The sequence below is a fragment of the Ambystoma mexicanum genome, chromosome 2q (assembly GCF_040938575.1).
Source record: "Ambystoma mexicanum isolate Mex_15411 chromosome 2q, UKY_AmexF1_1, whole genome shotgun sequence".
Taxonomy (NCBI): domain Eukaryota; kingdom Metazoa; phylum Chordata; class Amphibia; order Caudata; family Ambystomatidae; genus Ambystoma; species Ambystoma mexicanum.
In genome coordinates, this window is record NC_090924.1 from 118,660,024 (window position 1) to 118,669,025 (window position 9,002).

Sequence of the window (9,002 nt, forward strand, 5' to 3'; positions counted from 1 at the left end):
TCCCATTTCATGGACGGCCACCAACACTATCGCTTGAGGAGTGCCAGTGTGCGTTTTTGACCGGGATGTCCATTAATGGCACTGACGTGGGACCACTCCAAAGCGAGGTTGCAGATGTCCGTTGTGGGTAACAGCAGTCTATTTTGGACAAATGGCAACCCATCATGAATCACCAGATCCCACTCAGAGATTTGTTCAGGGTGTTGTGATACCCATGTACGGATTGACGAGAGAAGCGGCAGTGGTGGGGTACAGAGACAGATGACATGTTGATCCAGTAAGGTTTCGGGGAAAATGGGCAAGGAAACCCCCCCAGGGGAACGAGATAGTGCATCCGCTTTTCCATGGGATAAACCTGATCGATGTCTGATTTGGAAATTGTAAGCTGCAAAGACCAAATGCCACCGCACCTGACGACTATTGAGACACTTAAGTGAAGACAAGTCCTGGAGATTCTGATGGTCTGTGAATACCGTGACTTGGTGTTTTGCCCCTAATAGGTGATGCCGCCAGACTTGAAAGGCATCCTTGATAGCCAATAGTTCTTTCTCTGTCACGGTGTAATGGCTTTCAGCAGAGGAGAACTTCAGAGAATGAAACGCCACTGGATGGAGCTGACCAGAGGAAGGGCAATGTTGGGACAACACGGCGCCAAGAGCGAAAGAAGACGCATCTGCTTCCACGATGAAGGGGAGTTCTGGATCAGGATGCTTTAGGACGGGGGCAGTAGTGAATGCTGACTTCAATGCATCAAAAGCCGCCTGGTGGTCGTCTAACCACAAGAAAGGCACACTAGGGCTAGTCAATGCCATAAGTGGTGCTACAAGAGAAGAGAAACCCTGAATGAACCGTCGATAGAAATTCGAGAATCCCTGAAATGACTGAAGAGCCTTAAGGTTACTGGGTTTCGGCCACTCTAGTACTGCTCGGACCTTGGATTGGTTCATGGCTAAGCCCCCTGGAGTGATATGGAACCCTAGGAATTCCACATTGTCAGTGTGGAACTGATACTTCTCGGGTTTAGCAAAAAGTGAATATTGGCGAAGGCGAGACAATACCTCGCGGACGTGTGTCACATGCTCTTTTAGAGTTTGTGAAAATATGAGGATATCATCGAGGTAGACTGCGACACACACGTCCAGCAGGTCATTGAATACCTCGTTCATAAAGCTTTGAAACGTGGCTGGAGCATTACATAGCCCAAACGGCATGACCACGTATTCAAACAAGCCGTATCGAGTGCAGAATGCCGTCTTCCATTCGTCTCCGGGCCGAATCCTGATTAGATTATTCGCACCACGGAGATCGAGCTTGGTAAACACGGTGGCGTGGCTTAGCCGGTCCAATAACGGAGTGATCAAGGGTATCGGGTACCGATTCTTTATGGTAATGGAGTTCAAGCGGCAGTAGTCCACACAAGGACGCAAGTCGCCCTCCTTTTTGGGAACAAAAAAAAGAGGGCTGGCCGCCGGGGATGTGGAAGGACGTATGTGACCAATCTTCAGGGCCTTTTGGATGTATTCCTTTAGGGCTTTCTCTTCTGAGGGGGATAATGAATAGATCCGACCCGAGGGAATAGCGGAATCGGGGATTAACTCAATAGGGCAGTCATAAGGACGATGGGGGGGGAAGGACTTCAGAGGAACCTTGATCAAAAACCAACTGGAAGTCCTGATACTCTGCAGGATACCGGTTGCAACTGGCCCCACTAGGTGTGATTCTGCGGGGGAAGCAATGTCATCACTCAATGTAAGCTGAGCAATGGCCCCCAATGCCAGCGGTGGAGACTCAATACCCTCAGGTGCTGTGAGGCAATCATTCTGACACAGCTCAGACTCAAAATGAACTTGCCCAGTCTTCCAGTCAATCAAAGGGTTGTGCTCTTTCAACCAAGGAATGCCCAATATCAGACCGAACTGTGGCATTTAAATTAAGTCAAATGAAATCATTTCCTGGTGGATGTTGTGAATGTTCAATGTGAGCGGGGCTGTCTGCTGCCTAATCGGGCCAGAAATCAAGGCTGTGCCATCCACTGCCTGTACAGGTTCAGGGTGATGTTGTCATGACCCATCGGACACACCCCTTCTGGGCCTCCTGGTCCCTTTCACGCCGGGGCTTGCACTCTGTTGTACTACCAACATGGCCCCAAACACTCAACGCTGCATACCAGCCTTCACGTTCATTGCAGCACGCTTGATAAAATAGCCACACCCCCGCGCTTCCGCACGTCTCAACACTAGTGTTAGCTGTGGCTAGACGTGTGCCCCGTAGTTCGCTTTCACTGAACTTTGTTGCTTTCCTGGTTCCCGGACCCTTGCTTCATTCTATCCCTTCTCCTTCTTACCCAACCTTCTCCCGGAATCCGTGCACCCGCCTCCGAGTGCTTCTTCCCCTTATTTTTTCCTGGATTACCTGGAGTTTACTATCGATCCCGGACAAGAAGTTGAACGAACACTGGAAGCCGAAGACGGCCGAGCGGGCTTGTACAAGACCCAAACCATAAGGAAGAACATTTCTACAATGGAATCCATCAAGCAGCGAAAACAGGTGAGAAAGGGGGAAACCTGTGACAGATGTTTGTTAACCAAGGGGAGATTCAAAGACCCTGCCAACTTGATGTCAACGTAATTGCCAGTGGCACCCGAGTCAATAACGATGGATACTGAATGAATGACATCTGGTGTGGGTTTTAAAGTTGCCTGCACAACCACTGGCCTGACACGTCCAAAGGCAGGTACTGGTTCCGAGGGAACGGAAGAGATGCTCGATCCAGCCCTCGGATCTAGGGTCGAGCATTCCGAAAAACCGGATTCTTTAGCTTGGGACGTCGAGGACAGGTCTTTACAAAATGTCCATTTAAGCCACAATAGTAGCAGGCATTTTCGGTTCTTCGACGCTCCCTTTCTATTGGTGAAATCGGGCTGCGGATTCCACCTATTTGCATAGGTTCACCACCTGTATCTGTGGAAGGGGAAGCCTGGACTGTATTAGAAAACCCTGCCTCAGATTTGCGTTCAGAACGCTGTGCGTCAATCTGTAAGGCGAGATCTACTAATTCAGTATGCTGTGTGGGCAGAGACGGAACAACTGCCATAGCGTCTTTCATGGAATTACTTAATCCCCTATAGAACACCACAGCCTTCTTTGTATCAGGCCACGAGGTCTCGACAGCCAACTGATTGAATTTGGTGACATATTCTATGAGTGTGCCTCTTCCCTGGGTTAGGTCCAACAACTCGAGATCTCGGGACTGGGCTTTATGTCGTGTGTCAAACACATGGGACATCTCCGTCACTAACAACTCAAAATCATAAAGAGCCGGGCTGTCATTTTCGAGTAATGGGTTGGCCCAAGCTGCAGCAGTACCAGCTAGATGGGATAGGGTGAATGCCGCCTTTGTGGTGGAATCAGGGAAGGCCTACGGTCTACATAGAAAGTGTAACTTACATCGGTTGAGGAATGTACAAAACCTCCTGGGGTCTCCATGAAATCTTTCCGGGGCTTTTAGTGGAAAGGGAGTGGGCATGATTACAGGAACCTGTGGTGCGGCAGCGGGAGCAACAGGTTGCCCCGCCGGGGGTTGAGCCACGGCGTCCCCAAACTCTGCATCAGTGGGCAAAGGATGCTGTGCACTTTGGTAAGAGTCTAGGCACTGATCTATAGCCGTATTGGCGGCCGCCATGTCTGCCCTCAATACTGTGATTGCCTGCACCAATGCAGCCACGGGGTCATCGGCTGCGGCCAATATACTCAACACAAACACACTGGCTTCACAGTCTGTCAGACTTGCTGTGTCGTGAAGAGTATTAGGGCCTCTGTCCCCAAGTTCCCCACAGAGAGATACAAGAACACTCTCTGTGCGAGCCTTGAAGCCACAGGTGCTGGTGTTGTTTGACAGGAACCAGGCGCCGCCAAAGACCCCAAGGCTGTTGGAAGGAAGCCAAGTATTAGCACAAACAGGCACAGTAACTGAACTCGCAAACAAAATCAAATACCAAAAAGTGCTTACCTAAACCCAATAAGGAGGGGCCTGGGATCGGGAGTTGTGGTGCAAGGGGCGCGCAAACAGTCCCTGAAGCCTGGCACCAGATGGTAGAACCGGCTGCAAACACCTGGATGATTTGTGGAAGATTCATGGCACTTGGTAAGACGTGGAGCACTTGAAAGCGACTGTAACAGTTCAGGGCAAAAACGAAGGCAGGTCCAAAAGCAGTCCAAGGGTCGATTTTGGGTAACCGTGATAAAGTTGACAAACCAGGGAGCAGTTCAGAGGCAGTCCAGAATTCGTTATCCAAAGTTCAGAAATCTGAGTATCCGTGCAGACCAAAATGACAGTACCAAGTAATGAGAGATAGCAATCCGTAGTCCGTGAGCCGAGGTCAAGTAACCGTGAATCTTGAATCTTGAATCGAGGCGCTGAACAGTGTTGCGTGAATTGACCGGCTTTTATGCACGGCTCCCGATCACGTGAGCGGAGGACAAAGCACGTAATCGGGAAAGCGTCCCATAACCAGGAAGGGAATGCAATCGGCTGCTCCTGCCCGTTCGCAACCTCCAGGGAAGTTGCCAATGCAAACGAGGAACCCAATGAGGGTGACCGCCACCCCTGCCTCGAAACAAGGACCGTTCACGCCTCCCTCGCACCACAGGTAACCTAAGACCATGAACTGGGTGTACCTTGGAAAGCCTAGCGGTGCTACGTGGCGGGGAGTCCCCGAGAGTGGGAGTGCTGGTATCACTACCTCTATTGGCCTGAGTATTAAGCATGATGGGGTGCATGTTGGTACTCTTTCCGCACATGACACCAGCTTGTCCAAGTTGAACAAATCAAAGCTACACGCATGGAATACTGAGGGTGAGTAACAATATCTTAGCTCACTGATTTCTCTTGAATATCAAATGATACAAGCTCACCTCTACTCAAGACCTTCAGTTCATTGGTGCCAGATTATGGGCCAATGCAAACAAGTCCTTCGGAGAGCAAGCTGTGGATGTCTTATTCAGGAAGTCTCCCACCGTTGTCTCCCGAAGGTGACCACTGCCCGCTAAGGGTGCAGAGCACAAGATCTAACGACTGCTATTATTGTCGTCAATGCTTCTCAGCTTTTCCCTGTCACACCTATATCATTAGTCGTTCCCATGATCAATGAACTTTAAAAGGTTGGTTGCACTTGTGACTCAGATCCTGTCTTAACTATGTGGTGGCTGAACTCCTTGATTCTCCGTAAGGGATCCCCCTCACCCCAGGCAGAAGCTTCCAAGAATGATGTGCATTCTTGGAAGACAAAAACTTTGTAGGAGTCCAGTTGGATTACCCATGGGAGATATTTGGAGACTTTCCACAATATATTCCCTTCAGGTCATGTTCTGGATACATGAAACCACATAAGTAACTTGCTTGAATCGCTAGAAAGGTAGTGATCCATCTCTAGCTAAGATTGTGTTCTTCGGCAGAGAAGTTCTTGCTGTCAGGGGAGGTTTCCCACATCTTGGTGATTTGCAAAGCTCTAGTGCTTTCTCTACACATGGTATTTTGTAACGTTTCAGGAAACGCCCCTCAGCCGTGCTGCCTTCCAAGCAATCTCATTCAGCGCACGTTTCCAGTAAGTAGTCCCGTTTGTCTCTTTGTTCAACACCAAGCTTACCCTTTCGGCTATAGGTGACATGAAGGAACGGTTTGGGGCGCAGATTCTCTTCAACCCGGTGACCATGGAGGGATTCCCCATGTCTTGGCTCTGCTTCTCCTGATCTTCAGGGTCCTCTTCATTTCTCCTTTCTTTGGCCAAAGAATGCGGTTCCTCTTCCAATTTCAGTTGACATAAGTCTCTCCTCAGCTTTTTTCCAAGTCCTGCTCCCATAACTGCCAACAGGGTTCTACAGGTTGCGCATCAGCTGGCTTGGGTAATGTGGATGGGGATTCTTTGGAGATGAGCTCCCTCCGGCACCCTCTCTATAGCAGTACAAGGTTCTAGACGGCTTATGACGCTGTTTCTCTTACCTTCATCTGGAATTTCATTGGTATCATAGTGTAGATGAAAGGGCCTCCCTTTCCTTCGGTTTTCCTGCTCTGCTCCTGCAGTTGTCTACTTAGGGTTTGTGATGGTTTATGGTCTTTTCAATGAAAACATTTCATCGAAAAGGAAATCCATTGAATGTAAATGCATCGAATTTCTATCTTTTACTTGTAGAAGTGCATATCCATCGAAACTTATGGATATGTACTTTTAAATGAAAAGATAGCATTTCCATGCATTTATTTTACAGGTTAAAACGTTACATGGAGCTGTCCAGTGCTGAAAACTTCAACGTATTTTGGCACTGGCCAGCTTCATGTAACGTTTTAGTGTTTATGATTTATTGGGGGGGTCCCAACCCCCAACGGCACCACCCTAACCCAACGCTAACCCTAATTCCAACCCTTGCCCTTACCTTAACCCTATTTCTGACCCTTGCCCTAACCTTAACCCTAAGCCTAAAATCCATCTAAATCCATCTAATTGTATTCAATGAAAATGCATTTTGATGGAAAGTATTTTCCATGAATAAAATTCGATGGAAATGAATTTGATGAATTCATTTTCGATGGAAAGTCCACATACCGTTTGGCATCGCCTCCATCTAGGATGAGGGTCTAGTGCTGTCCAGGTGTGCTTTCGTGGATCTCAGTTGAGACTGCTTCCTCTGATGATACCTTCTCTGCTGCACATTGTAAGGGCATCTCAGTAATTATCTCCCTGAGCAAAACCTCGTCACCAGAGCCCTCTGGGCCGCTATGCCATTACGGGCCCTTTGCTTTGTCTTAAAGTCACAATGGCTGTTGCTGTGCATATGGGTCTATCTTTTTTTAGGTCTTCGGTAAGGTGATGGATTTATATTTGGCATGCTTAAGGAGCGCGGACTGGAACAAGTAAGAGAGGATGTGGTAGTAATGCTCTGGTTATTTCAGTGGTTCTCATTACATCTCGTCCTGCTCCTGCTCATCACAGTCTTGACACCCTCCTCAGGCAGATTGATCACCCCTACTCCTTTGGTATATGAACATGATGAGTGTGGTTATGTCGATGTCTCACAAAGTCGAGGGGGTTGGAACAAAAGAAAGGATATTTCTTAGAAGGGAGACTGGGGAAAGGCGCACTGCTTTTATAAGTAAAGACTGTAAAGTTGAAGAACAGGACGACATGTGATGAAGATCACTGCTAAGTAATCAGAGCACAGCTCATTCGAGGGAACCGCTACCAACAAGAGAAACTCAACCACTGCAGCAGAGGCGTTGCTAGGGAGGGCTGAGGGGGCTATAGACCCGGGTCTTTTGGTTGTAGCCCCAGAAAGAAGCTCAGGGGTTCCAACCAAAATGGATAGCTAGCCCCCAGTCCCAGCAGTCCCAAAATTAGCGTAGCCCCGGAACTTTTCCAGACCTAGCAACATCACAAGCACTGCAGGGAGATGCAGAGCAGGAAGGGGAGGAGCCTCTGTGGAAAGAACTCGTACTATTGCAAGCCCCTAAAGCAGTACACCGTGAAGACGTCCCAAGAGCTATGCGTGGTGACATGCTATCGCTGCTTCTCAAGACACTGGTGACCACATAGCTCAGCGGCCTGCCTTCCTGCTCCCACTCCCTTTGCAACCCTTTTAGTTCATGTTATGGTGCTATTGTGTGACAGGCCCATGAATATGGCGCGGTCTCATGAGTGACTTTAATGATCCCTTTCATCGCACCACCGCTTTGCCAGGTTATACAGTCATAACATTCACATTTTAGTAACTTTAAAGGCAAACTCTGAGCACTGATTCCAATGCTTTGGAGAACACCTAGAGCAAAAGAGTTTGCACCAGACTGCTTTTGCAAAAGGGTTACACATCTGTAAAAGAAGCAAGGTAGCATAGATTAGATCCGTTCTTGGGTATCATGTGGTTTTTCCGACAGTAATTACTTCGAATAAATTTGATTCGTAGTAATTGCTTTGAAAACACTTTGAATTATACAGGGGGTTGTGGGCTAAGGGGCTAAAAGAGGTGGGGAGGTGCTTGGGGTAGGGGGTGTGGCGGAACCCCAAAATAAAAAAAATCGAAGTGCTTTTTCAAAGTAAATACTGTCTGCTAAATCACATGGAACACGTTGTTGGTCCTCCTTATGCTTGGTGGCATGTAAAGAAGATTGAGAACAATCATTTTATTAACAATGCATAGCCGACTCATATCTTTTTGCCCTAGTTTGGGAGAGTCTTGACCCCAGTCAGTAGATCCCTAATTATAGGAACCAGCGAGGGTACTTACATCTTCTCTTTAGGGTTGTGGATGCGAAGTTCACAAGTTAGAGATTCATTTAATCATTCCTACCACTGACCTAGTCCGCCATTCTGACCTGTGGAGCCCAAGCCCCTCATTGTCTTTGATTCATCTGTAGGGCACTCTGACCTCTTACTTGGAGACTTGTGCACATTTCAGGAAGGTCCTGTCTCCAGTTCTCTGGGGGAGGGTGGGAAGAGGGAGGAAGGGGGGTCACTCCCTACCTGAATCGCGAGGCTGTCAACAGGAGGACCAACTGCAGCACAACTGGACTCTTGATTCAGTCACCAGCTCTCTCTGGGAACTAAAAGCTTGCTCTGTCAGTGCTGGAGTTTACCAACTCCTCTGCCCGCATGTCATTTCCGGGGCAACCGGCCACTCCCACGGTCTCACTGGGCCTTCACTACTGTGCTGCACCTTTCCCATTGTTCTCTCACAGAGGCTGTATGGTGATGAGGCCACCATCAAGTAGCATCGATCTAAAGATGTTTGTTTAAGAAATCACGACTTGGCTACCCAGTTGTATTTAAAGCTTTGAAATCACTAACACGTTTAGTGCCCCTCCTACTTCCATAGCTGACCTGGAACATCTCAGGGTTAAGCTAATTTCAAACACTGTCAATCTTTGTTCACAGCGCCTTCTGGAAACACACTATTAGTCCGTGCTATGCTTCTTTTAGGTCTCTGTATGTCGGTACACGGTCAATATCGAGTCA

The 9,002-nt window shown here is 48.3% G+C and overlaps 1 protein-coding gene across 1 annotated transcript in view; it reads right to left on the reverse strand.

The window, feature by feature from the left end:
• ANTKMT (adenine nucleotide translocase lysine methyltransferase) overlaps nt 1–8,637 on the reverse strand; it is a 603,385-nt gene extending 594,748 nt beyond the window's left edge. The window contains exon 1 of the mRNA XM_069647007.1: nt 8,511–8,637. The gene's annotated coding sequence lies outside the window, so the exon portion shown is untranslated. The remainder of the gene's footprint in view (nt 1–8,510) is intronic.
• Nucleotides 8,638–9,002: the final 365 nt, after the last annotated feature.